Source organism: Lissotriton vulgaris, chromosome 2_2 (genome assembly GCF_964263255.1).
Source record: "Lissotriton vulgaris chromosome 2_2, aLisVul1.2, whole genome shotgun sequence".
NCBI lineage: Eukaryota > Metazoa > Chordata > Amphibia > Caudata > Salamandridae > Lissotriton > Lissotriton vulgaris.
The window spans coordinates 294,805,493-294,833,049 of record NC_141688.1 but is presented as its reverse complement, the minus strand read 5'-3'; the positions used below and the strand labels follow the sequence as shown (position 1 = coordinate 294,833,049).

Sequence of the window (27,557 nt, the reverse complement as noted above, 5' to 3'; positions counted from 1 at the left end):
GTAAACCCGACCAAAAATTAAGGGTCTGCATTGATTTGAGAGCTCTCAATTCCAATATTGTTATAGATTGTCATCCCCTTCCTAATATTAATGAGCTTGTCTCCCTGTTTGATGGTGCGCAGATTTTTTCCACTTTAGACCTTAGATCAGCGTACCATCAAATTGAGCTCACTGAAGATTCAAAGAAATATACAGCTTTCATTACTCCCATGGGACTGTTTCAATACAGAAGGATGGCGTTTGGGTTGGCATCCGCTGCCTCTGTTTTCCAACGTGTCATGTTCCAAATTTTTAGAGATCTTGATAAATTTGTTAAGTGCTTTCAGGACGACATATTGATTTTCTCAAAAAACGAGGTAGAACATACTTCACATTTAAGTGTTGTGTGCAATAGACTAGAGAAATTTGGACTTACCCTCAAGGCACACAAATGCAAACTCTTTAGGAAGTCAGTTGAATATTTAGGCCATACTTTATCGGGGGAAGGTCTGATTCCTAAAAAATCTAATGTTGATGCTATTCTCAGTGCTCCAGCCCCAAAGAACAAGGAACAACTTCTTCCCTTTTCTGGAATGTGTGAATATTATAGTAAATTTGTTGTAAATTTTGCTACCAAAATGGAACCACTAAGAAAACTATTAAGACAGTGTAATACTTTTGTATGGGAGGATGAACAGGAAAAGGCTTTCACTGATATTAAACGCGACATTGTGAATTCCCCGACTTTGAAACCGTTTAGGATGGGCAAGAAGTGCATCATCACTACTGATGCAAGTTTGTATGGTCTTGGGTGTGTGCTATCTCAGACAGATGGTGTTTTAGAATGGAATGTAGCTTTCTCCTCCAGAACTTTTTGAATGAGACTGAGCGCAGGTATGCGGTTATTGAACGTGAGTTGCTGTCCTGTGTGTGGGCCATCGAACACTATAGAATTTATTTTTGGGGCAGTGAGTTTATTTTAAGGACTGACCATAAACCTTTGGTGCATATTTTATCTGCTGGTGGTGGTTGGAACTCAACAGCAAGGATTGCACGTCTCTCATCAAAGTTGCAGGAATACAATTTTACAGTAGAATACATTCCAGGGAAGAAAAATGTTACTGCTGACTGTTTGTCACGTCTTCCGTGTGAAAGTAAAGTTGACAGTGTGAATGGACTTCGTGAAGTTGATTTTGTGTTAGGGTTGACAGATCTAGTCTCCTCTCAGTATCAGGATATATCTGAACAGTTTTGGATGGAATGCCAGAATAAGGATGAGAGATTGGTTAAGTTAAAGAAATATCTCCTAGAGGGTTGGCCTAGCAAAACCAATGTTGGAGATGATTTACTGCCATTTTATAACGTAGCTGAAGAGTTATGGTGTGAAGGTGGTTTGTTTTTCAAATCTGAGAAATGTATTCCACCAAGTGGAGTGCAAGAGCTTATTCTCAAATTAGCACACAAGACTCATCCGGGAATTTCGGCTATGAAGCGCATTATAAGGTTACATTTTTGGTGGCCTGGCATGGACAGGTTCATTGACCGTACTGTTAGAGAATGTAGTGAGTGCTGTACCAGTGACAAGATGTTAAAATTACATGTTCCACCTCTTAAAACAGTGAAATGGCCAGAGTTCTATTGGAATAAGATAGCTTTTGACACATCGGGACCTTTCCAAGTTTTACCGGAAGGTTCGCGTTTTGCTTTGGTCATTATAGATTACCATTCGAAATGGCCAGAAGTGAAATTTGTAGCTAAAATCACTTCAGAGGTTGTCATTTCCTTTTTCAAGGAGGTTTTTGCAAGGGAAGGCTGTCCATCGGTGTTGGTTTCAGATAATGGTGTGCAGTTAGTTTCCTCTGAAATGAAATTGTTTTTACAATCTTGTAATATTAAACATATCTGTACATCACTTTATGAACCACACGAAAACGGACAGGTTGAGCGTTTGAACCGAGTTTTGAAGGGTTTTGTCTCTGATGCTATCAAGGAGAAAGGCAACTGGTTGAATTGTATTAGACAGAAACTCTGGACTTACCGCATAACTCCTCATACTACCACAGAGGTTAGCCCTTTCAAATTACTTAAAGGAAGGGATCCTGCGTCAGACACATGTCCTTGGTGGTTCAAGGAAAAGTGTGAAGGTTTGGGAGAGAGTGTGGTTGATATTAAAGAAGTTGCAAAGAGAGTCAGTTGCAAACAAAATAAGTCTGCAGTATGGTACAACAAGAAGTGGAAAACAAAAGAGCATGACTTGTGTGTTGGTGATTGGGTCAGAATTCTAAAACCTTTTATGGTTAGCAAAGGTATGAGCAAGTTTGGTAGACCAATTCAAATTAAAAGAGTGTTTAGTAATTCTGTCATTACTCAAGATGGCAAAGTCTGGAATTTGAGCAGGGTTGCTAAATGTCCTACACAAGATGTTGTTCAGTACCAGTCTCATGATAATGTTGACAAAGGCTACAGTCCTAATGGTGGGCCTGGTTCTTTTTCTGACTCAGTGGCTTCAAGAATCAAAGATGATAAGCGTGTCAGAAGAAGACCTACTTCCTTACAAGATTTTGTATAGTATGATTTGTATAGTTTGATGTTCTGTTCATTTATTTAAAGAGGGAGGTGTGTTACATTCTGTACAGTTTAGTGTTTATGTAATTTGTAATACTACTCCTTTAATTGCATGTGCCATGTTGTGTTTCCTTTTGGATTCCATATTCTTAACAGAGCTATGCTCATACAGCATTCTGTACTGCTAGTCAGTTGTAACCTGTACTCTGCTGTGTCAGGATTGGATGCTGTGCTGTTCAATAAACCTTCTTAAACTACAAGTTTTCCTGGATTATTACAGGACCTTTCAGCTACCAATGTTTGGTGATGGAAGGCTTGAGTTTGGGAGGCTCAGAAGGACCTTTCAGTGTGTAGGATGCCTTCGGGTTGGGAGAACTTGACCATCAAAACAGCAGCATGCAGGGACACACCTCAGGTCTAAAGCAGTTCTCTAAGTGGTCAGGCTCTATCAGGCGCCAGGAACCCTACCCTCCTTAATTTGAAAGGGTGAATACAGGCACTTTCGAGCAGGGCCAGCCTGGGTCCATGTAGGTAACAGCGGTGGGGTGTAGGGCTGCGTGTGGGGGCATTTTGAGAGACGATGCCGAGGGGAAATTATGTATTTATTTAATTTTCCCCCTGCATCGTTCCTCTAAATCTCCCCCCCCACCCTTCTTACCCAGCCCCACTGCGGTTACCTGCCTGGACCATGGCTGAGCAGGGCTTTAAAACCTTTATTGTGAGATTGCCAGCTAGTATCGGGAGTGGGAGAGCAACAACCTGCCCTTCTATAATCTCGTATCAGACACATGTGTAAGCTAAGACCTGTTGTCACAAACTGTGAGCGGCAGAGCAAACCTCCGCAAATACACCAATCAGGAAATGTGTTTATGTCTGAAAGTACTCCTTGCCAGTGTCATCTTTCAACAAAACAAGGAAGGCTTTCCTGTAAATGACTTCTCCGAACATATCAAACATCCCTGCACTGGCTCACTTTTCATTCATCCTCTAACATAACTTGGTGGCTCAGATGGTAAAATAGTTCACTGGGTTGAGCCTTTGCTGTTAACACCTGCTACACTGGTGCAGGATCTCAGTACTGAAACATGCTCCCCTCTAAGCAATATCTAGCTTCCTGGATTCAATTCAGCATAACATAAAACACGGTTTGCTTCATCTGTATGTAGACCCTATGTTTGTTCTGTCAATAATGGCATTTTCTTATTTTAAAGTAAGTTGTTTAATGCAAGACAATAGAGTTTTTAAATTATCTGTTCCTTACCACTGTTGCTAACAGTAATATATTTTGTTTTACTTTCAGTTGCTAGGAAAACATCTTCTAGGAAAAGGTAAGTCACTGAATACAGAGATTTGTGTTTTAATGATCATTAGTCATGTAAATGACAAAGAGAGGACAGGAGGTTGTGCTGGTATTTAAAGGAAACGTTTCTTTGGAGAATATTGTATCTTTTCCTTAGTGAATCAGAACTAGAGGCATCTCATTAGAGGTAGGAGAGGACAGTCATAGTGGAACATAGATTTACTAGAAGTGTTTTAATTTCTTTGTTGAAATTATTTAGAGCATGGCTTTAAAGGGTCCAGTTGTTGATCAGCAAGTATTATTCATTCCCATTTAAGATTTTTATTTATTTCTGATTATTGAAGAGCGCACGGCTACTGTCCATTCCTGCTGAGTGTGACACACTAAAAAAATCAAATCAAGGCTTGTGCACATGAAGAGGCAGGAGGGACTCGGTGCAAGGAACTGCATGTTTCCAACATGGTGAAGGCACCTATCCCAACATTTAAGGAAAGCTGGAGACTTGAAAAACAATTCTCAGAAGATTGTGTATACTCCATTGAGTTCTATTGAAGCAGAGGCAATTTCAGGCGGGAGACTGTCATAAAAAAAGCTATTTTTTGCTTACAAAATTGGAAGTCTCTTGCCTGAACGCCGGTATATGTATGTGGAGGGTCACTGTGGAATTGGTGAAGGTAAGAGACCAGAGTATATATATATTCTCTAGATAGACCAATGCCGGAAGTTCTGCCTAAAAAATCTTGGCTACATAAAAATGTTTTTTTCAAATGCACTTCTTGTCACGCATGCACTTTTGCCCGTAATTCAACACACTATACTACGGCTTTTAGCGACATCAAAATTCCTATAAAAGAACATCTGACTTGCAGATCAGATTTTGTAGTCTATAAACTTAAATGTACCTGCAATTTGGAATATATTGGGAGCACGAAACTCCCTGTGCATAGACGTATTTTACAGCACATACGTGCAATTGTGAACAGTAATAGTGACTATCCTGTCGCAAGACATTTTAAGGCTGTTCATATAAACCAGTTAAAAGATCTAGAGTACACTGTCCTATGCTCGGTACCAGTCCCTGGCCGGGGCGGCGATCGTGAGCGTTTGTTAAGACAGAAAGAATCACATTTTATTCTCTTACTCGATACCAGAGCTCCCAATGGTTTGAATCTTACAGAAGATTTACATGTCTTTTTATAATTCATCTAAGACTGTAATCTATGGGCATCCTATCTGAATCTGTGTTCAATCATTTCTTTATAAACCGCAATAAGTTGTCTATTTATGAACTTAAAGCTGCTATAGACTTACGTTGTTGCGGTTTTATATTGGGTACTCCAATCTATCTACATTCTGAAATTTGAACTGTTTTGACGCATTGAGCTGTACTCCTTTTTACAGTGTTCAGCATTTTGCAATTTATTGTCAATCTATAAACTAGCAACATGTAGGTTGTGTTTTCAAAGCCTTTCTGCTAATTGTTTATAAGAACACACTGTGTATTCTTGATTTAGCACGTTTAAATTACGTCTTTTTTACACATGCATTTTTTGATTAATTTTAGGCCATGTTTTGCAACATGATTTTCTACTGGCTACCTACAATAATTATTCTAGAAAGGAACATTCCTTTTGGACTACATTGAATTTTGGATTATAATGAAAATTGTTGATGATGGACATTCCCTAATGTGGATAAGACTTAAACATCTATTGAGTTTTTGTCCATTTTATGCACTTTACTGTGATGTATCTTGATTAAGACACTTGTCGATCATTTTTTTCATTAATTTTTTACATCTATATGAGTCATGAATTTAGTCTATATAAATTGAACATATTTTTGTATGAATTAAATTTATTGAGGATGGACATTTCCAACTTTGGATAAGATTTAGGCATCTGTCAAATTTTGGCCCACTCTCTGCACTTGACTCTTTAATGTATCTAGACTATGACACTTGTCAATCATTTTTTACATTTACATGTGCTATGAATTGTTTCTCTGTATATCGTGTATATATTGATCCAAATTCATCTTACAAAATGTTTTTCGATATCAATCAGATTATTGTATAGCACTTTTTAAGTCCATAAGGGTGATTTGTTTAGGTATTATGATACTGTTACTTATGCAATATGGCGTTCACTTTAGTCCTTCTTTTATTTTTATCCCTGCACTCCTTTGTCTAAATCGAAATCACCTGTGCACTTAATATAAATTTTGGTCATTTCCCGGGGCGCGTTATGTGAACAAGCTCCTTTTAGGAGTGAAACGCGTCATGGACGACACCATGTCTTTTTATTTCATCTGTGTGGAATAAATACTTACTTTTCACTGAAGAACATCGTTGCTGCTTCTTTTTGCCAAATTTAAAAGAAAGCCACGCTAAGAGGTCCTTACCAGGCAGGAGATTCACTCGCGGGAGCGTGCGCCACCATCTGGCAGCAATTATCGCTCCTGCGAGTGAATCGCGCCCGCCCCTCTCCTCTCCCCTCCACCGCACAGAGGCACGCATGTTTGTTGCTTGTTATATTCTTATACCAGCCTGTAATAGCCCTTTGTCTCTGTACCTCGTACTTTCGTGTGGTGACAGCCGTGTCCTGTCGGCTCTCCATTGAACTCCGCTGTCAGGGTTTGTGGATACTCTCCCCGTTGCCTCCCGACTGGTGCTCGTTACGGCTTCACAGTTACAATTCTGTGCCTCACTTCTCTTAGTCATGGAGGCCGCAGCCGCGCTCATCTCCCGCAGCCTCTTGCGCTTGCTGGAGGGCTGCCTCTTTGTTATTGCTCGTGCCCAGGAGTCCTCCTCGCTGCTTAGTTTTGGCAGCAGCACGATCGCCTGGGTCATGCCCGTATGGGCTGTGCTGGTTGGCAGAAAACGGCGGCTCCGCCGATCCCCTCGTCTTGGGCCTTACAAATGTCTGGCTCAGTGCCTTCATGCTGCTTGTTACTCCTGGTGGCTACCCGGCAGTCAATATGCTGAAGAGGGGGGGCAGCGGGTCCTCCATTGTGTGCTGTAGGACTGCCAACACCCACAGTGGGTCCACTGCCTATTTCCATAGACCCGCATGCGGCAGGTCACTCTACTTGTGCCATTGCCATCCCAAATGTCCCCCTACCTCATACTTTCGCATAGTATCGGCCGTGTCCTGTCGGCTCTCCAATGACCTTTGCTGTCAGGGCTTGCGGAGGCCTCTCCAGCTTTCTCCCAGACAGTTGCTCAGAGCGACCTCTCAGGCTATTTCTGCTACTCAAGCCATGGAGGCCACAGTCACGCCCTTCTCCTGCTCGCTGGACCCTCACTCTAGACTGCTGCTGTGGAGGAGAACAGAAGCCATGACCACCATAGACTGATTTTCTGGGGGGCATTGAATGGGCTAATGATTCCTGACAGTTCCTATCTACACAAACCTGCAGGTAGTCAGCCCAAGGGCAAGGAGGCAATAGTGGTGCGCAGTTTTTGCTCTCCACACATGGGGAAAGTTTTACCTATGAGTAGTACACTGATATTGTGCAGTCATCTGCACCCACGCAAGAGTGGTAAAACTGCCTTCCATTTCCTGCTCCAGGATGTTGCTGGGCTTGCGGCTGCCATGTGCTGCGTGCTCTGCGGTGTCCCTGATAACACTGACAGATGCCATGGAGCGATGGAGGGGTGCTGTAGCAGTGCTGGCGGTGGTTAGTTGGGGTTACCTTGTGAAGGGAGAGGTGGGGAGGCGGGTGGGGGGCCCCTGGAAGATTCTGTCAATGTCAGTGGGTGGAAGAGGGGCGGGTGGAGACAAAATATCCTTTATATGGGTTTTGGGTGAGTTTCGTGTGAAAGCCAGCATCCACAGGGGTTCTGGATGTGTGCCTGGCTTCCAATTTAAAGTGAAGAATCCCAACCGCCTTGTCGGGAATAGGGAGTACTCATATTTGGCCTCGACGAAGGCAGGCATTCCAGGATTCATTGCAGTACACATCACCAGAATCTCGGCCTTCCTCAAACCCTCATTATGAGTGGCCTGCTCTTAGGTGCGATATATATTTCTCCTGATAAACAGCGATACCACATGGCATGTTATTTATCGGGTGGATAAATAGCACCTATTACAAGTTTTTTCCTCTAAAATGGGGCATAAAATGCAAATTTACTGTACCTAAAATCTAATGTCCCAGTACATATCAGGCATTGTTCTCCCTTTAAATTCCGGCATGTTTACAATAAAAAACATGAAACTCATAATTGTAATATGCACAGTCACAGGAATTACCATATATATTGGTATTTTTCGGCCAACTTGTATTGAGGCCCGAGTGTGGTTTAAGCCAAAGTGAACTTTTCCAGTCCTTAGCAGGCAAACGCTGACCAGTATTCAGACACAGCAGGACTTTGTTCAGGGGAGCAGCAAACCCGGAGCCTCAAGTCTGGATTGGATTGCGCAAGAGGATGGACCTAAAAATTAGGAAGCAAGAGTGAAAGCCAAGAGTCATGGGAAACTCCACATGTGAGGAGTCCAGCTTCAGGTCACAAAGGATGTATAATGATTGTTAGAGGCTGGTCTTTTGTACACCGTCCCCTTTACTGAGTCAGGCTAAGAATGAAGGGGCGGCCTGCCCCATTTCCTTTTTGCACTTTTCATGTTGGCATTATGCCATATGTGCTTCTGCACGAAAAATCAAGACAGCGAGATGATGACAGTGTTGACACACACTGGAAATCCTTCAATTGGGTCAGCTATACGCTGCTAGACAGAAAGGTGTTGGATTTCAAGAGATGTGTCACGTGTGGGGATCACCAGTTTTTATGGATTTGGTGGGGCCATCTACCTACTCTCGACATAGGCCCTCATGTTTTCACACTCCCACATGTCTAACCATGGTGATGAATGGACAGAAACTCTCGCCACCCTGGACCATCCCTTCCCTCTCCACCACACCTCCAAACTGCCAGACAATCTGACCAGTGAAATTCACAAAAAGTCTGGGGCATGTTATCAAGGGTGGCGATAGGGAATTTTTGCCGCTTTAGCGGCCGTTTTCGGCCGCTAAGCGGCGATAATTCTATCGCCCTATTAGCAAGCTGTCGCTAACAGCAGTTAGCGACAGCTTTTAGGTGATAGCGAGCGGTTTGGGGCCCGCTTTGCATGTTAGCGATATTTATCGCTAATGACATGCAAAGTTGGCGTACCCAAACTGTTAGCGACTGAAAACAGTTGCTAACATCGCTATCACCTATTAGCAAGGCAGGCGTAGCGATGGAAATATTCGCACTAAGCGCGAATATCTCCAAATACTAACACCTGCCAAGACAAGTTCTTAGTCATGTTATCCAATGGGAAGTTGATAACATGGCTAAGAGCATTTCGTCGCTAATGCGTGAATATCGCTGTATTCTCAGCGATATTCACGCATTTCGCTGCTATCGTCAGAAAATGTATCGCTTTGGAGAAAAACGTTGATAATAGCACGTTATCTCAGCGATAAATTCCGGCGATGCTCAGCGATAAAAAAATAGTCGCTAAGCCTATTTATCGCTACTTGTTGGTAATATGCCCCTCCATATTGATATGAGAAGGAGCAGATCCACCAACACTTTCACCAATGAAGAGATCGAGGTTTGCCCTCTGAATTCACTCGTGGGTGACATTCAACAAGCAGGAACTTCCTTAGCTGTCTGTCATTGCTCCAAGAGGTACCGCCTCCATCCAGGAAATTACACCGTGGTACACCAGAGACTGCTGAGGATTCTCATGAGAGAGAAACATTGTGAACTTCTCCCTTTCTGCTGCATCCAAGGCAGCATGCCAGGTGTAGTGTCCTACAAGGACACAGTCTAGTTGTTTTCTTGTGACCTCACACTGTGCACCCACCCACCACAGACGTCACTGGGTCAGGTGACGCTGAGAATAAAAGAGGCCGAGCGCACGTGCTCGTGGCCAGAGGTCACTCCCCCACTGGTGTCCTGTGTTGTCATTCCCTTCACCATGTGGGCCTAGGGCCCCATCACCACATTGGCGACGAGGCGGTAACGGGATGCCACGCGTGCCACAGCTCATAGAAAAACAAGAGGAAGAAGGAGGGGAATGCTGCCCGTGCCATGAGCACTCCCCCTGCAGCAACCGATGAGTAACAGAGGCCCGCGGGGCGTGTGCTGAGCCCCGGGCCGAGAACACGAAGCTGGAGGTGACCGGGAGCTCACCCCACACCTCCCGTGCCCAGCATGTGTGCCCCCCCTGCGTGGGGCGAAGAGAGCGCCGAGCGGTGCCCGCCTTCATCAACCGCGACGGAGTGCCCCGGAAAGCGGAGACCTCTGCGGAGCCCACCCGCGGGGTTGAACTAGGCCCGTCGGCCGAAGGTGAGCCTACAGTAAAGCACCGAAAGCGGAGCCCACCCGCTATGAACTGTACACTGTGCCCCTAGTATAGCGAGGCCAGCGGAGCCCACCCGCGGCCTGCCTGTGGTGCCTCCTGTCCCCCGCTGCGAGGGCGGATAAACATTAATTATGCAAGACCAGCGGAGCCCACCCGTATGACCATGGCGCCCTGCCGAGTGGCCAACAATAAACTATACATTGAAGCAGGACCAGCTGAGCCCACCCGCGGCCTGCCTGCAGCGTCCCAGTCCCTCAGCGCATGTGAAGTGCGGCGTGGCGAATAAACTTTAAAGGAGAGCACCCACAGCGTGTGGAGAGCTGCGGGGCGCCGATTACTGAAAGCGGAGCCCACCCGCGGTGTGTCTGCAGCGACCCTGGCAAGCAGCCCCAAGTGCGATAAGGCCAGCGGGGCTCACCCGCGGTGTGCCTGCAACGACCCTGGCCCCCGCCGCACGGCGGGAGAGATGCGAGGCTGCAGCGGCGGGGTGCATGTGACTGGAAGAGGAGCCTGCAGTGGGGCGTGAACCGGCGGGCACCAGCATACCAGGCAGAGCACCCGGCAAGAAAAGAAGGGAACCCTATCCACTGCATCGCCGACAGTCCCCAAGAGCTGCGCTGACCGCTCCTCGCGCAGTGTGTACCAAGTGAAGCTGCGGGGGAGGAGCAGAGAAGCAGAGTCTGATCGGTCCGTGCAGAAGGAGAACCGGAGGAAAGCGGCTGCGAGCAAGAAGGGAGTAAGGAGGACACCGTGAGCGACTGTGCTCAATGCCTAGAATAAAGCCCACCACCGTTTCCCCAGTAGAGTGCAGACTTTTCCCCACCACGCCGGCGGCGGTGAGTGGCGGCAAGAGCGAAGGCGACGCTAACACCCCTCAAGCGAAGGCAGCGCCGTGAACTGCACTGTGGGCCCCCCAAGTCAAGTCAAGTCAGTCAAGTCAGTCAAGTCAAAGAATTTATATAGCGCACTACCTACCCAGAGGGTCTCAAGGCGCTTAGAAAGGGGAGGAGGATTACTTGTCAAATATCCACGTTTTAAGTTGCTTTCTGAATGCTAGGTGGTTCTGGGTGAGGCGAAGGTACGCGGGGAGTGAGTTCCATGTTTTAGCAGCCAGGTATGAGAAGGATCTGCCTCCCATGGTGGTCTTGTTGATGCGAGGTAAAGTGGCGAGGGCTTGGTTGGAAGAACGTAGTTGGCGGGAGGGGGTCTAGAAGGACAGTCGTGAGTTGAGGCATTCTGGTCCGATGTCGTAGAGTGATTTGTGTGCGTGGGTTAGCAGTCGGAAAGTGATTCTCTTATTGACGGGAAGCCAGTGGAGGTCTTTCAGGTGACCAGAGATGTGTTCGTTGCGCGGGATGTCTAATATGATCCTGGCTGAGGCGTTTTGGATTCGTTGGAGTTTCTTCTGGAGTTTAGCGGTAGTACCTGCGTAGAGGGTGTTTCCGTAGTCCAGTCGGCTCGTGACTAGAGCATGGGTGACTGTTTTCCTTGTTTTCCTCACTGACTGTGGTATTACGGTGACTGCATGAACCCCTGAAAAAAAAAAAACACTGAGAAAACTCACCGGAGCATTTGGAGTAGGCATGGAGCAACGAGGACAGCTGGTACACGGAACCGAGTCAGGTTCTGGAAAGGAAGTCTCCTAGTTTACACTGCCATCTAGTGACCATTGTCCGGTACTACAAAGGGGGAGAGAAGAAACAAGCTACTGCAGCCATTACACAGTGACAGACTACACAGTGACTGACCATAGCGCAGGACCACCCTGATGCCACACCAGTACAGCACAATACTGTGCAGCAACGTGAAGGCAGAGACATGGACATGCTCACCCCTGCATGAGACTAATGCCACGGCTGATCAAGAGAAGCAGCTAAGCGTCTCCCAGATGGAGGAGGAAAGCCAACACCTAGGACACAGTGAGAACACTAGGGCACAGTGAGAACTGCCAAGCACAAAGGCGAATGCACAAGTAACTCACCATGCTAGAAGTGGCGTCAAACCACGGCAAATGGAAGGCGCAGGAACGCCACATAGCGACAAGGAAGCCCGACCAAAGGCACAACACAACACTGCGCATAAAAGCGCAAGGAGTGAAGGAACTCCACGCCCAAGAAGGTCAACGAAGCAGTGGCGCAGTCCACCAGAAGCGCAGGAACGCACCAGAAGCGCTAGGAACACACCAGGAGACAGCGCAGGAACGCGCCAGCAATGCAGGAACCGTACCACAAAGCGCAAGAACGCGACAGGAGTGCAAGAACTCCACACCCGCACAACAGGACCGCGCAGCACTGCGCCGGAACGTGCCAAGAGCGCCAAGAATCAAGAGCGCCAGAGTGACGCTGCACAGCGACACGCCAACGCCACGGGACAGCGCACAAAGGTCCCCTAGAAAGACAGCGACGTCTCGCAGCAACCAAAGCGCCATCATCCGCACGCATGACGGCATGCACCAGAGGATGCACCTGGAGCAGTGACGCAACCCTCCTCCGCGCAGACAAAGCGCGCCAACGCCAAAACACCGTGACGGTGAATAGCGACCACGAAGAAGATAGCACAGCATGACGACTCATGCCGAAGATGAAAGCTGACCACCCAGTCTGGTCGCCTAGGAAAGAAAAGAAGCAACAGAGAAGATCGCGACAAACGGTCCAGTCAAAGAAGAGAAGAACACCATGCCGGAGAGCTATGCCCAGACCAGAGAGAAACAGGTGGAGTGCACGCTGCCTGGGGAAGACTGGTTGGGAAGGCCAACGACAGCAAGAGGACAAGACCACGTCGCAAGAAGGAACATGGAAAGGAAGGGCACAACGCCGTAAAGAAAAGGAAGGAGGAACAGTAGAGCCAAAGGTACCCGACCGATGGAATTGAGCAAGGAAGGGTATCTTGATTGAAGGCAACAGAAGTGATCAAGTAACAGGAAGATACGACGACAGGTCTAGTCAACAAGCCAGGGGAAGACAGTGTCCTACCACATGGACAAGACCAAGGGGACGACATGTAGAGGGCCCACTACATGGAGAAGCCTGGTTAGCATGAGCAAGCAAGAAAGAAGACCTGACCGCATCGAGGAAGAGAACGCAGAGGAAGAATGGAGGTACACAACATTGCTCCACAGAGGAAGAGAGAGAACCACAGTCAGCACACAGGAACATCGGTGCTGTCCAAGGAGCATCGCAACAGTCAGCACACAGGAACATCGGTGCTGTCCAAGGAACATCGCAACATCCGTGTGGATCCCAGTAATACCGACAACTCGCACCTGAGGAGACCAACCACTGAAGAACCGTATGGGTGCCCCGTGAACCTGAAGCTTGCGGAAGCAGAGCATACCCGAGCACTAGACAATCCACGCTTGTGGACTACACAAGACTCGACTGTGGCCATGTCCGAAGTTCCGCAGAGACCCGCACAGCCCACGCGATCAAGTGGCAGTCCAGGGGACAAGGGCCTCGCCCGCATGTCCTGTGAGAGAGGAATCCGGATGGGAGAGGTGCAGTAGCGGCAGCTCTACGACAGGCAACAGGAAGCACGAAGGCCCCAGGTAAACACCTGGCAACGAGAAACGGTCTGATGAAGACACTGAACCCATGTCCTAACGGCAAGATCATCCTGGCGGATGACATCAACACCCCCGAGGACATCATGAGAGACTTGGCGGTGAGTCTGTTGGCAGTTCCTCAGCGACGCCTTTGGGCGGCTGATGCGAAGCCCCGCACGGTCCACCGGGTCCCATCGTGTCCAGCAAGAGGGTCCTCCCAGCGACTCTAGTGAGAGAAGAGTCCAAGCAGGAGAGGCCAATCTTCGAGGCTCCAGTGAGAGAGGAGTCGGGCAAGAAAGGCAAGTCGGACGTTACTTGGCCGGCAGGAGGTGTGAAAGCATCAAGATCAGCAAATCCAAAGAAAGACCTAAATCCAAAGAAAGACCTCTCGTGCCGCAGTCGTCTCCAACAACCAACAAGCGTTGTCATTCACCGGACTCGGAACACCGGCGAGACCCCTCAAGGGTCAATCCTCTTCTGCTCCAGATACCCCAAGTATTGAACAGTGTACATAAGCGCAGCAAGACAAGGATGATCTGAAGTACACCGCTGAGGTGAAGCTCATCTGACTGGATTTGTAATCCTGGAACTTTTCAACATTCTCCCAGCCGATCGCCTGAAGAAGATCTGTTGGGGTTGTAAATTGTTTTATTCTGTTCTCTTGCAGGTTGGACATTTTGTTTTCTTTTCCTTAAACTTTGGGAGGGATGTAGTGCCCTGCAAGGACACAGTCTAGTTGTTTTCTTGTGACCTCACACTGTGCACCCACCCACCACAGACGTCACTGGGTCAGGTGACGCTGAGAATAAAAGAGGCCGAGCGCATGTGCTCGTGGCCAGAGTTCCACTCCCCAACTGGTGTCCTGTGTTGTCATTCCCTTCACCATGTGGGCCTAGGGCCCCATCACCACACCAGGCAGTGCCCCATAGCTTTGTGTGCCAGCCAGTGCCCATGGGCTTTGCGCCAGCAGCTGGACCTACGCCTAGGGTGCCCAGTGCATGGGGTTTAGTCTCAGTTGCTCCAAAACGAAACCATAACAGCTTGACACAGCTGGTGGACATACCAGCAGATGTTTGACTGCAGTTCTTGAATGGAGTACATTCTTTATAAAACCACCCCCAGTAAGAATGTATTCCAGCATTGGGGTTAGCTGAGACTCCCAGGCCCAGCCATGTGCTTTATTGCGGAAGGGAGTCCTGTAATGATAAGAGAAGAGCACCCTCCTTACGGAAGGCATGCCTGACGCAAGAGCGGCCCCCTATTTCCTTTCTGGGTCTGCACTTCTTATAAAAGGCCTTCCATCCGAGGACTTTGTCGGCTTGGAGGGCTCACATTAACCAGTTTGTTTTTTTGTTTTTAACGTGAGCCAAAAGCAATTCAGTCTGGTGCTGGCTAGGCCTCCAAAGTTGCTCCTCAGCATTTGCTATTTTCGAAATGTACACCCCACTGGCGTAACGAAAATTGAGGGGGCCGCCCTGCAAGGTACGTAGAGGGGCCCCCTCCGGGCTCAATTAGGACTCGGAGCTCTCCGGACAGAGTGCAGTGCCGGACAGAGTGCAGTGCCGAGGGAGCCCCCTGGAGCTTCGGGCTCCCCCGCACCGCGAGGGCCTGTGTTACGCCACTGGTACCCGCCAGATGGCGCCACCATCACCCGCAGCCAGCCTGCCTCTTTGCTAATGCGCTGCGTTCCCCGGGGGCACCGGACAGTTCTCTGTAATTTTCTGTGTACTCTTTCGACGCAAAACACCTTTGTTAGCTGAAAAAGGCGCCATAAATTAATTTATGCAAATGTTTTCTCACTGTACAATGTCGCAATGAGCTCGTCTTTTCACTCAACTCGATTTGTTTTTTTGTGACTAGATGAGATTCCATGGCCCTGCAGCATGTTGAGCTGTTCATTGCTCACTTCATGTGTGCAGTATTTTTTCATTTCCTGATGTGGTTACTCTAGCGTTCTTTGTTCCAAGTGATTCCTACATTATTTTCAAACGTTTTCTCATCCAGTGCTCTAGTACAATTGCATGTTTTGTAAATCTGTGCTTGAAAAACGGACACACCTTACATTCCATTTATTTCTATAATCTAGGGATGGCTCCAGGGCATGAAGCACTTGATGTGTCTTATTGGCTTTGCTGTTGCTGAAGAGCGTCTGCATATAGCATTGGTAAAGAAAACAAGCATTGGCATAGCCAAGAGGTCTCGCTTTTGGGACCTTATAAGTATTTAGTCATGCAGCACAATATCCTTGGTGCAATAACATCAACTGTTGCATGGCTAAAAACTTATAATGTCCCAAAGGCGAGACCTATTGGCTATGCCAATGCTTGTTTAGAGTTGTATATAGCACGTACTAGACTTGAAGATATCAGGTATCAGAGCGCTTTACATGAGCACAAGTTTCGTTACAGATAGACACATTCATTTTTGTTAGGCACGGGGAGATTAAGTGATTTGCCCAGAATCACACGATGTTTAGCGTCCATGCCAAGACTCGAACCCAGTTCCCCACCTTCGAGTTCGACTGCTCTACATCTTCTTCCAATTACTTTTTTAGATGTTCGGTGGGTTAGTGGTCTATGAGATGGGGCATAGACATTAACAGATAAATCAAGTCATACAAGAGGGGAGTGCCTAATGGGGGTAGGGGCTTGTTAACAATTGATGTGAGAGCAGAAGGCTTATCCAATTTATCTGAAGGAGGCGAGTGACTGTTAAGTAGACCGTGTTACCAAAGTAGTAGACCGAAGGCAGAGGATGTAGATACTGAGGTTTAAGTTGAATTCTCCAAGATGAGAGTGCCTGGGTCCTCAAAGAATTTACCAATGTGGCCTGGTGAGCATTTACCATTTTAAAGGAGGTAATGCTTTAAGTGAAGTGAACAAGACTAGACCATTTCTTGTTTATACATCGTGACATAATCCAGGCGCACAGTTCAGGAAGATACCTATATGTCAGCTCTTCCTTCAGCTCCTGCCATGATTGAGTCATTGTTCTTGCACCTCATTTGGCAAAGTCTGTCAGAATCACTGTGTTGAGTTATTTTACATAGTTCTACTAACACTGACACTTAACCATCCTCACTGTGCAATGCCTAATACAAACCTTGTGCAGTGTGCCACTAGGTCATACTCAAAATTACATACACTCTAGGGGGTGCTTGTGTGCTTGTGTGTTGTTGCTTTTTTAAAATTTAAACAGCTTGTTTAACTCTTATTTGAGGCTGACTGTCAGAGTTTGGGCTACCTCCTATGGAACACTTCATATCTCATATATTTATTTATTTATTTGCAAGCTTATACCGCGCTAGGAATCGACTCCCGTAGGAGTATCTCCGCGCCTCTGGCATCATCTGTAAGCAAAGAAGACCCAATCATATATCCTTACTCCCTAGATAAGTGGCCTAGTAGTGAAAGAGAAAAGTTTTAAATTTTTTCCTAAAAGGAAGATGTTCTCTGCATAGTCTGATTTCCATGGGGAGATCATTCCACAGCTTCGGGCCGGCTACTCACAAGACCTTCCCCCTTGTCTTGTCTTCTTAAACCTGGGGACACATAGCAGTTCTTCATCTCCTGATCTAAGAGATCTGGAGGGAACATATAAATTGAACTTTTTAGTCAAGTAGTCGGGGCCTTTCCCTGTGAGGCACTTGTGGATGATACAGCATGTTTTGAACATCACCCTCTGTTTCACTGAAAGCCAGTGAAGTTTGGTTAACAGGGGTTTCGATGGAGTACGAGCAGGGACGTTGAGAACAAGGCGTGCAGCAGTGTTTTGCACAACCTATAGTCTTGCAATGATCCCCTCGTTGGCGGCTAGCAGCAATCCATTGCAATAATCCAGTCTACTCAGCACGAGCGACTGCACCAAAGTTCTTCTGGTGGTATCAGGGAGCAAGGGGAATACCTTCCGAAGAAGCCCAATAACATGGAAACAGGAGCCGACCATTTGATTTGCATGTTGTTTCAGGGCAAGCTCCTGATCCAATTTTACTCCAAGATCTTTCACAACCAATTTGGGCTCAGGGACTGGGCCCAGATCTTGAGGCCACCAGTCAGGAGTCCACAGGCGTTTAGCTTCCCCTAAGAGCATCACCTCCGTCTTGGAAACATTGCACTGCAGGAAGTTTGATGCCATCCAGTGGGCCACCTCTTTCATCCCCCGGGCAAAGGAGTTACGCACTTCAGGTGTCAGCGTTTTAAACGGAAAGATGAGTTGAGTATCTTCCTTCTGAAACTGAAAAGATGTGTAGGACTTAGCCTTTTTGGTTAAAGTTCCATAAACGTTTTGCTTTACCCCATACCATTTTCCTGACCTGGAGATGCCAATTTAGAAGCTTTGGGTACTTTATGCTGCTGATCAGTGTCAAAATACAGGAGTTCCCTATGTAAAATGTAATGGTGATTGGTTGGCCATGATTGTTATGCTTGCCTTAGTAGTAAAAGTCCCTAGTGATGTGCACTGTGTGTACAAGGCTAGTAATGCAAGAGCGTGCAGAGAATGGAACTCAGACCTTCAGTGTAGAGCCTGTGCACAGAATGCTAAGTTAGCATGTAGCCCTGACAAATGTAACCACTTGTCAGGCCTGACTTTCCCTTTTACATACACATAGGGCACCCCTGTGGTAGGTACCAGGTCACCCCTGGGCATGGTGCAGTGTAGGTAAAAGGCAGAACATAAACTGAGGTGTGTGTTATGTTCTGACAGTGAAAAACTCTCCATTTCATTTTTCACTACTGAAAGGCCATTCTGCCCATAGGACAAAATGGGGGAGGCTGGGTGTTGTGTTTGTAAGCTTAGTTTCCTGTCAGTTTATAATGGAGAGGTTACGTTTATATGTATGGACTCACGGTGTGATAATGCACCACCTCTGTGAAGGTGGTTTTGGCGCTGTGTTTTTATAAACCACTCTTTTAGAAAGTGGCTGAGTTCTGTGCTCTGAGCATTTCTGTGTGTCTCTGAAATGTGGATTGTCTGTCTGGAACTGAAAGGAGAGAGGGGCTGGGTGAGGTCTTGACCCAGGGAGGGGTTAAAATGGCACCACGCTGCCCTGCATCTGGAGAGCAGGGTTAGGAGAAGCACAGGAGTTGAAAGGCCTGGGCTGGTGCTGTAACCAATTCACCCATCTCCTGCTGAGTGATTAAGGATCCAGACCTCCAGTATCAAAGGGAGAGAGGTGACAGTGGGATGGAGACACCCAGAACTGATTTAGGGAGGGGTCAGGGACCCCTGAGCGCATGCAAACTTCAAAGACATCATGGGGTTACTGTAGCGTGGTTGTACATACGGAACACTCGTGCCTTGGAGATAAGCCTGGCTGCTCTTGCCAAGCTACACAGGGGTGAGCAGGGCTATGTCAGACGGTATCCTTACTTAGCCTAACGTTGAAGTGAGGGGCCAGGGACGCACGCCTCTAGCATTTGGCGGCGAGGGTAAGCAACAGCGACCTCCACTTTCAACATTTGGCAGCAGAGCAGTGGGATTCGATCCTAACAGAAAGTAAACGCGTATGTGCAATATCCCTCACACTAATTGGTGTTCATCATTAATTGATTGCAGACCACGACACAACAACATATTATTTTTTATTTGGTGGTTCTAGTGTGGTGTAACGTTTAATCCACAGATCATGTCCCAAGGGGAGAGTCAGATAGCCAGTGAGGCTGAGATTGCAGAATGGAGTTTGACATTGAGGCACAGTATACCTACAAGGTTGATTAGTTGATCAGTTGAGGAAATTCTGCAGGGCTTTGGGATGTCCCATGAGAGTAGCACCAAGAAAGAGGAGATGCAGGTGGCCTTGAGGGCCTGGTGGGGAGCCAAAGAGGCACATAGATGACCTCTTCATGGTTTGGAAAGGGTCCCCAGAGTAAGCATGGGATTTGTTTAGACACCTGAATGACAACAAAGTGATTTTACAATACATGGGTGAAGTTAGTTCAAGAACAGTACACTTTTTAGACCTTAGAGTATTTGTATCAGAGAGGAACCTATGTACGGCTTTGTACTGAAAACCTACGGCTGGAAATTCATTTCTTCATACCACGAGTAGCTATCCACATAAATTAATCAATAGCATACCGTTTGGTGAATTGTTAAGATTAAAAAGTGATGCCATTTGATGTCATCAGTGATGTCATCAGTGATGTCACTGACTATGTCATGAATGATGTAATATGTGACATCATCAGCAGTGGATTGCGAGCGTGCCAGTTATAATTAGAAGAACTAACTATAACTTAGGAATTTCAATGGTTTTGTACAAGTGAAATGTCCAGCTAACTATAACACCCCTATATAACCTATGTTATTTTTCCAGTGAATTTCTAAGGTTTTTTAAATGCTAATTCCTAATCAATCAATCAATCAGTCATTTGTTAAGCGCACTACATACCCCTGAAGGCCTCAAGGCGCTGGGGGTGGAGGTGGGGCCGCTACTGATCGAACAGCCAGATCTTTAGTGTCCTCCTAAAGGTCAGCAGGTCTTAGGTCTGTCGTAGGCTCAGTAGGATGGTGTTCCATGTCTTGGCGGTGAGGTGGGAGAAGGATCTCCCATCGGTGGTTGTTCTTCGGATGCGCGGGAAGGTGGCGAGTGAGAGGTCGGCGGAGCGTAGCTGGCGGTTGGGGGTGTAGAAGGAGAGCCGTCTGTTGAGGTAGGCTGGGCCGGTCTTGTGGAGTGCCTTGTGTGCGTGGATGAGGAGCTTGAAGGATATCGTCTTGTTGACGGGGAGCCAGTGCAGGTTTCTCAGATGGGGGGTGATGTGGCCGTGTCGTGGTACATTGAGGATCAGTCATGCCGAGGCGTTTTGGATGCGTTGTAGTCGATTGATGAGCTTGGTCTGGGCTCCTGCATAGAGGGCGTTTCTGTAGTCGAGTCTGCTGCTGACGAGGGCCTGGATGACTGTCTTTCTTGTATCTGTCAGGATCCATCTGTAGATCTTGCGGAGCATGTGGAGGGTGTTGAAGCAGGAGGAGGAAATGGCGTTGACTTGCTTGGTCATTGAGAGCGTTGAGTCAAGGATGATTCCCAGGTTGCGTGCGTGGTCGATGGGGGTCAGGGCTGCCCTTAGTGCTGTTGGCCACCAGGAGTCGTCCTAGGCTGACGGGTTGGAGCGGAGGATGAGGACCTCCGTCTTTTCCGAGTTCAGCTTCAGACGGCTGATCTTCATCCAGTCGGCGACGGCCTTCATTCCTTCATGGAGGTTGGCTTTGGTGGTGATGGGGTCCTTAGTGAGGGAGAGGATCAGTTGAGTGTCGTTGGCATAGGAGATTATGTTGAGGTCGTGCTGTCGGCCGACGTGTGCAAGCGGGGCCATGTAAATGTTGAACAGTGTCGGGCTGAGGGAGGATCCTTGGGGTACACCGCAGATGATCTTGGAGGCTTCGGAACGGAACGGAACGGGGGGAGGCGATTCTCTTGGTTCTGCTGGAGAGGAAGGAGGTGGTCCATTCCATAGCCTTGTCTCGGATCCCTGCGGCGTGGAGGCGTGCGCGTAGTGTGCGGTGGCAGACAGTGTCGAAGGCGGCGGAGAGGTCTAGGAGGATGAGTGCTGCAGTCTCTCCATTGTCTAGGAGAGTTCTGATGTCGTCGGTGGTGGCGATGAGGGCGGTCTCGGTGCTGTGGTTGCTGCAAAACCCTGACTGGGAAGGGTCCAGGATTCTGTTTGCTTCGAGGTATCGGGTTAGCTGTCTGTTAACGATTTTCTCGATTATCTTGGCCGGGAAGGGGAGCAGAGATATGGGTCGGACGTTCTTGAGGTCTCTTGGGTCTGCCTTGGTTTTTTTCAGTAGGGCGTTGATCTCAGCGTGTTTCCAGCTCCCTGGGAAGGTCGCGGTCTCAAGGGAGAGATTGATGACGTTGCGTAGGTGGGGTACGATGGAGCTGCTTGCTTTGTTGAAGACGTGGTGTGGGAATGGGTCTGACGGAGAGCCGGAGTAGAGTGTGCTCATGGTCTTGATGGTGTCATCGACGCTCACGCTGGTCCAGGCTAGCAAGGGGACGTGGCAGATGATGTGCGGAGGGTCTGTTGTGTTGCTGTCTGTTGGGGCTGTCTGTGTGTTGAAGCTGTCGTGGATATCAGGTATCTTGCGGTGGAAGAAGGTGGCGAGGGAGTCGCACAGTGCTAGCGACGTCGGGATGTCGTTGGTGTTGGAGCTGGGGTTGGAGAGTTTCTTCATGATGTTGAAGAGCTCCTTGCTGTCGTGTGCGTTGTTCTCGAGGCGGTCTTTGAAGGAGGTCTTCTTGGCAGCACTGATGAGGTGGTGGTGGTTGCGGACGACGTCCTTGTGTGCTGCATGCCTGTCCGGAGTTTATTCACTGTGCCATTTCTTCTCTAGTTTCCGGCAGGCGTTCTTGTAATCTAGGAGTTCTGCAGTGAACCAGCTGGCCCTCTTGCTGGTGTCTCTGTGGGGGGGTTTCTTCAGCAGAGCGAGGGTGTTGGCGCAGTCCTCGATCCAGCGTCTGAGCTTGTGGGCAGTGACGTCTGTGTTGGATGGTTCGGTGGGTGGGCTGAGAGCGAGGTTTGCATGTAGTTGGTCTTCGGTGATTTTGCTTCAGCGGCGGGGGATCTGTTTGGTGAGGTGGTGTTTGGTGGGTTTCTGGAAGGTGAAGTGGATGCAGTAGTGGTCGGTCCAGAGGAGGTTGGTGGTTTGGCTGACGGAGACGTGCAGGCTTGAGGAAAAGACGGGGTCGAGCATGTGGCCGGCGGAGTGGGTGGGCGTTGTGAAAAGTTGTCTCAGTCCGAGGTTGGTGAGGTTATCGATCAGGGTTGTGGAGTAGTTTTTCGTTGTTGTTCTCAAGGTGAAAGTTCAGGTCTCCGAGGAGGATATAGTCGGTGGAGGTCAGGGCGTGCGTGCTGATGAAGTCTGCGATGAAGTCACTGAACTGGGGAGGGTCCAGGGTAGTCGGTAGACGAGGGTGCCTTTGAGGGTGGAGTTGGGGTCTGTGTGGATCTGGAAATGCATGTGTTCGGTGCTGAGCGCGTTGTCAGTGGTAGTCGAGACCCTGATGCTGTTCTTGTGGACGATCGCGATTCCTCCTCCGACTCGTTGGTGCGGTCCCTGCGGGTGATCTTGTAGCCGTCTGGGATGGCTATGGCGATGTCGGGGGCGGAGGAGTTGTTCAACCAGGTCTCTGTCAGGAAGGCAACGTCCGGGGAGGTTGTGTTGAGCAGGACCCAGAGCTCGACGGCGTGTTTGCGTGCGGAGCGGGTGTTCAGTAGTATGCATCGGAGGTGGTTGAGGTCTTTATTGGCGGGTAGTTCATCGGCTCTGTGGCTGGTGTAGCTGCAGTTCCGGCAGGTGAAGGGACCGTGTGTGCGTTTCCAAGTGAAACCAGTGAATATTAGCTGACGGAAGGAAATTCAAGTTACTGGTAAGTACGGTTAGAATTACTTTTTAGGATCAGTACTGGGCTCAAAGTTCCAACACTGAGGTCTCTCCTGATAACAGGTGAGTAAATCGGAATTCGTAGTTCAACTGATTTTACTTCGGTCCAGTATATATAGAGCCACTTTCCTACACCATCCCCTCCCTTCACCTCTGTGCAAACACGCCCTGTGGCGCGTTTTAAGTCAGGGAAATAATTCCCCTTCAATCCTGAGGGTCTCTAGGGTCCAACTAGCCCACTAGGTACATCCAGTAAGCGCCACAGAGCTGCGTAGCAGGGATATGTAAAAAGGGGCACGGCCTAGACCACCTCTCTGCAACGCAGCGCAGTGGCGCTTACTGGAAGCACTTGGTGGGCTAGTTGGCCCCCAGGGTCCCTCAGAATCGAAGGGGAATTTTTTTCCCCAACTTAAAATGCGCCACAGGGCGTGTTTGCACACGTCACCGCAGGCCCCATCTCCTCCTTCACTACTGTGTAAACGCGCCCTGTGGCCATTCTAATTTGGGAGATTAAGTCCCCTTGAATCCTGAGGGTCCCTAGGGTCAAACTAGCCCACTCGGTACCTTCAATAAGTGCCACAGAGCTGTGTTGCAGAGGTTTAAAAAGGGGCGTGGCCACTGAACACCTGTGTGCAACACAGCTCCCTGGCATATACTTGAAATACCTGTTGGGCTATTTGGCCCTCAGGGACCCTCAGTATTGAAACAGAATTACTTCCCTAACTTAAAATGTGTCCGGATCGCGTTTGCACAACGGTGAAGGAAGGGGGCGTGGCCTGAGATGACATGTGTGCAAACACGCCCTGTGGCGCTTTTTAAGTTAGAGAATTAATTGCTCCTCAATCCTGTGGGTCCCTGGGGGCCAACTAGCCCACCAGGTACCTCCAGTATGTGCCAGGGGGCTCAGAGCCATGCCCCTTTTTACAGCACTCTGCAACGCAGCTCCGTGGCGCTTACTGGAGGTACCTGGTGGGATAGTTGGCACAAAAACAATCTGAAGAAATGTCCTCTTTCTAAATATGCTGCTAAATACAGCACACATGGAAAGAGGAAAAAACAAGGAGAAATAAAGATATTTACTCCCCATTTCTGCTAACCTGGGGAGTCTTAGCATTTTGACACAGTTCTAGTTATGCCTACAATGGTAAATCTGGGAATGCACCAAAATCATGGGATTTACATTGCGTGGCGTTACTCTAGATTTATCCAGCCAATCAGGGCCAAGCAAGGTAGTAATATGTGGCTTGAAAATTCTAACTTGGTAGTTGTGTCGCTCCATTGCATGGTGCAAGGGCGATTCAACTCTTCGATAAATATTCCCCAGAATCTTTAATGGAATTTAGAAGTCTCTCAATATTCGGACAGAGTCCTATGGGAAAATCAAAAAGTCTCTAAGTTCTAACTGTCATATTGACAAGGAACACCACACCATCACTATGGGAAAAGGAAATGTCTCTGGCTCACATCCAAACTTATTTATTTATCTATTTATTTATAGGCTTATATAGCGCTGGACTCGACTCCTGAAGGAGTATCTCTGCGCTTTGTATGCCCTGCAGGTACAGATAGAGTGCTCATCAGAAGGAAGACAGAGATGAAATCAGAACAGAAAGGTCTTCAGCATCTTCCTAAAGGCTGGGTGGTTAGTACATTGTCTGACGGTCGGGGGTAACTTATTCCAGAGGGTGGGACCTAAAAACGAAAGGGCTCTTCCACCCAGTCTAGCCCTCCTCATTGAGGGGACCTGAAGTAAGTTTTGGTTGCTGGAGCGGAGAGTACATACTGGATTGTATGGAACACATTTCTCAGCTAAGTAAGGAGGACATGTGCCATAAATGCTCTTGTGAATTATACAGCAGGTTTAAAATTGCACCCGTGCCCGGATTGGCAACCAGTGCAATTGGTCCAGAAGAGGGCCCGAGGGAGTTCTCGGAGGAACATTGAGAACCAGCCTGGCAGCGGTGTTCTGGACTACCTGAACCCTCCTCAATGAGTTATCAGTAGCTGATATCAATAACCCATTGCAGTAGTCCAGGCAACTGAGCACTAGGGCCTCCACAAGAGTCTTTCTAGATGTATCCGGTAGCAGGGGAAACACTCGTCTGTGGAGACCAATTACATGCAAACAAGATCCTGCTGTTTGGTTGACATGATCCTTCAGTGATAGGCCCTGATTAGGGGTTTTATTCTCAATTCATGCTTGGACAATAAGCAAAAAATGCAAATGCAACATGGCTTGGCTTGTGGAAACAAATGTTAGACAAATCAGAATTGCGATTGTCACAAAAATATTATAAAACAAGCAGGAGCAAATCTTCCAGTAGCTTCCACGACAACAACATAGCTCTGAGATGTTCAATACAATATGTATCATTATCAGAAAAAGACTCGTACATTACTTTGCTAGCAAGCCTGCATCGGAACTTCCAGCGGAAGTGTTCTTCAGAATGACACTTTGGGAACACGAAGGAAATTTGATTCATAATAATTGTTCTCTAAGTAAAATAACCAATTACACAGTGTACTATTCTCTAAGAAAACTGTGAGGAGAGGAGACGCTCAGAGGGACATTGATTGGAAGGGGTAATGAGCTGGAGTATCATCCATATTAATAAGATTGTGTCTCGCGAAAATGTGTTATACCTAAAACACAATAATTTGTCATAACTAAACTACACTAATAAACACACTTCTAAACATTATTAGAACATTAGAATGCAGACAATGGAGTGCTCTGGGCTTCTACAGGCCAGTAGAGGCCTGTAGAGTAACATTCTAATGTTTGTTTCTCATGCACAGCTGCTGCCACAAACAAAGGCCTCTCGGAGCCTGAGGTGATTTAAATTCCCTCATACTCCAAGAGGCCTTTGTTTTCACCAATTAGAACATTCTGCCCCCTGGGGCTTAATGTTCTAATACCCTTAGAGCCCTCCTAATGGGCTCTACCGGCCAATAATAGCCGGCTCCCTTGTTACAGGCTACTTTAATGCTACAGCGGGCCTTTAATGGCCGGTATAGTCCGCTTAGTCAAGCTCTAAGGCATATTATTTCATCACCGTAACTATATTCACTAGAAAAATCATTAGTATTAAAAAATAATTGGTCACTCAAAATTGTGCATTTAGAAAAAAGCTTTAACAGTACATAGTAAAAAACTTTTAGCTTGAGCAAAACTTACAATTTTGCGAATCTGGTTGGCAACTGTAAACCTCAAACACTTTGTTAGGTACATTAGTGGTAGCCAAGTACTCATCGGACTAGTAAGCCAAGCATGAGACAGTGACGGACATGGCATGTGGGTATCAATAGGTGAGTCATACCCTTTAAACATTTGATCAAAAATATTAGTATGTATTAGAAAAGAGAATACGAGAAAGCTAGTGGAAAGAACACAAAGACACAAAAGACAAAAACATTTTTTTAAATGAAAAAAATATATATTTCAGGTGTTAAGAAAAAGTGAAACAAAGGGAAATCTAATTAAAAAAGGTCAGATAGAAAAAGATGTGCATGCCAAGGTCACAGTTACAGTCATGCAAGCAAAGGGAGGTAATAAAGCCAGAACACAGGAAAATTCAGTAAGGCATTAAGAATTTTAGCAACACTGTAGAAATATTAACACAATGTTAATCATGCTTGATTTTTTTTGTTCATGCAGGTGTTAAGCATCATTCAAACATGGTGAGTGACAAAGTCAAATGCCTTTTTTTTTCCAAAAAATGTGTTAGATCTGTCTTGAACCTTTAATACTTTCATCAGAACAATACAGTATATGAAATGCCATTTTTTTATGTATGCTCTACAGCCAGTATTTAACCATTTTAAATAAAATACTGTACATAAAATATAACAGCTATTGCAAAATCTAGTTTGTGTAACTTGTTGTGGAATCCCGTATTTAAAGACAGGAACCTTTTTATAAGCAAGGCGTCACTAAAGGCCAGAGAAAACAAAAGGGCTATAATATGCCTTGTCAAATATCATACGGATATTGCAAGTCACTGAGGAGTTCCATAACCATTTAGAGAAACCAGGCCAAAGGCTGAGTTCCTTCATAAGGTAATGGAACTCTGAAGTGACTTGCAATATCCTTATTAAGGACACCAGGGGGGATTTTATCCCGCATGTTACATGGCCATTGCATCACCTTTCCCACAAACCACTTAAAACCTTGATATGTAGCTCTTTCATCTGAAAGAGCTATCACATTTGCAAATGTGAAGAGTGAGAATAAAATCTCTAGTGCAAAATTAAACACATAAAAAATATGTTAGATATTTCTTTCAAACAGAAATTAGAAACAGTGCAATGGAATTCGCTGTTAAAAAGTAATCACTAGCATGGAATGTTTAGAAACATGCAGAAAGATTCTAGCATTTCTCCATTTGAGGACTGCAAAACTAAATATAAATAAACATATTCTCTCTGCTTG

At 47.0% G+C, this 27,557-nt stretch overlaps 1 long non-coding RNA gene across 1 annotated transcript in view; it reads left to right on the top strand.

Moving 5' to 3' along the window:
- Nucleotides 1-26,806, top strand: part of LOC147729327 (uncharacterized) — a 74,550-nt gene extending 47,744 nt beyond the window's left edge. Inside the window, exons 2-3 of the long non-coding RNA XR_015309214.1 lie at nt 3,845-3,872; nt 26,784-26,806. This is a non-coding gene — a long non-coding RNA (uncharacterized LOC147729327). The remainder of the gene's footprint in view (nt 1-3,844; nt 3,873-26,783) is intronic.
- The last annotated feature ends 751 nt before the right edge of the window (nt 26,807-27,557 follow it).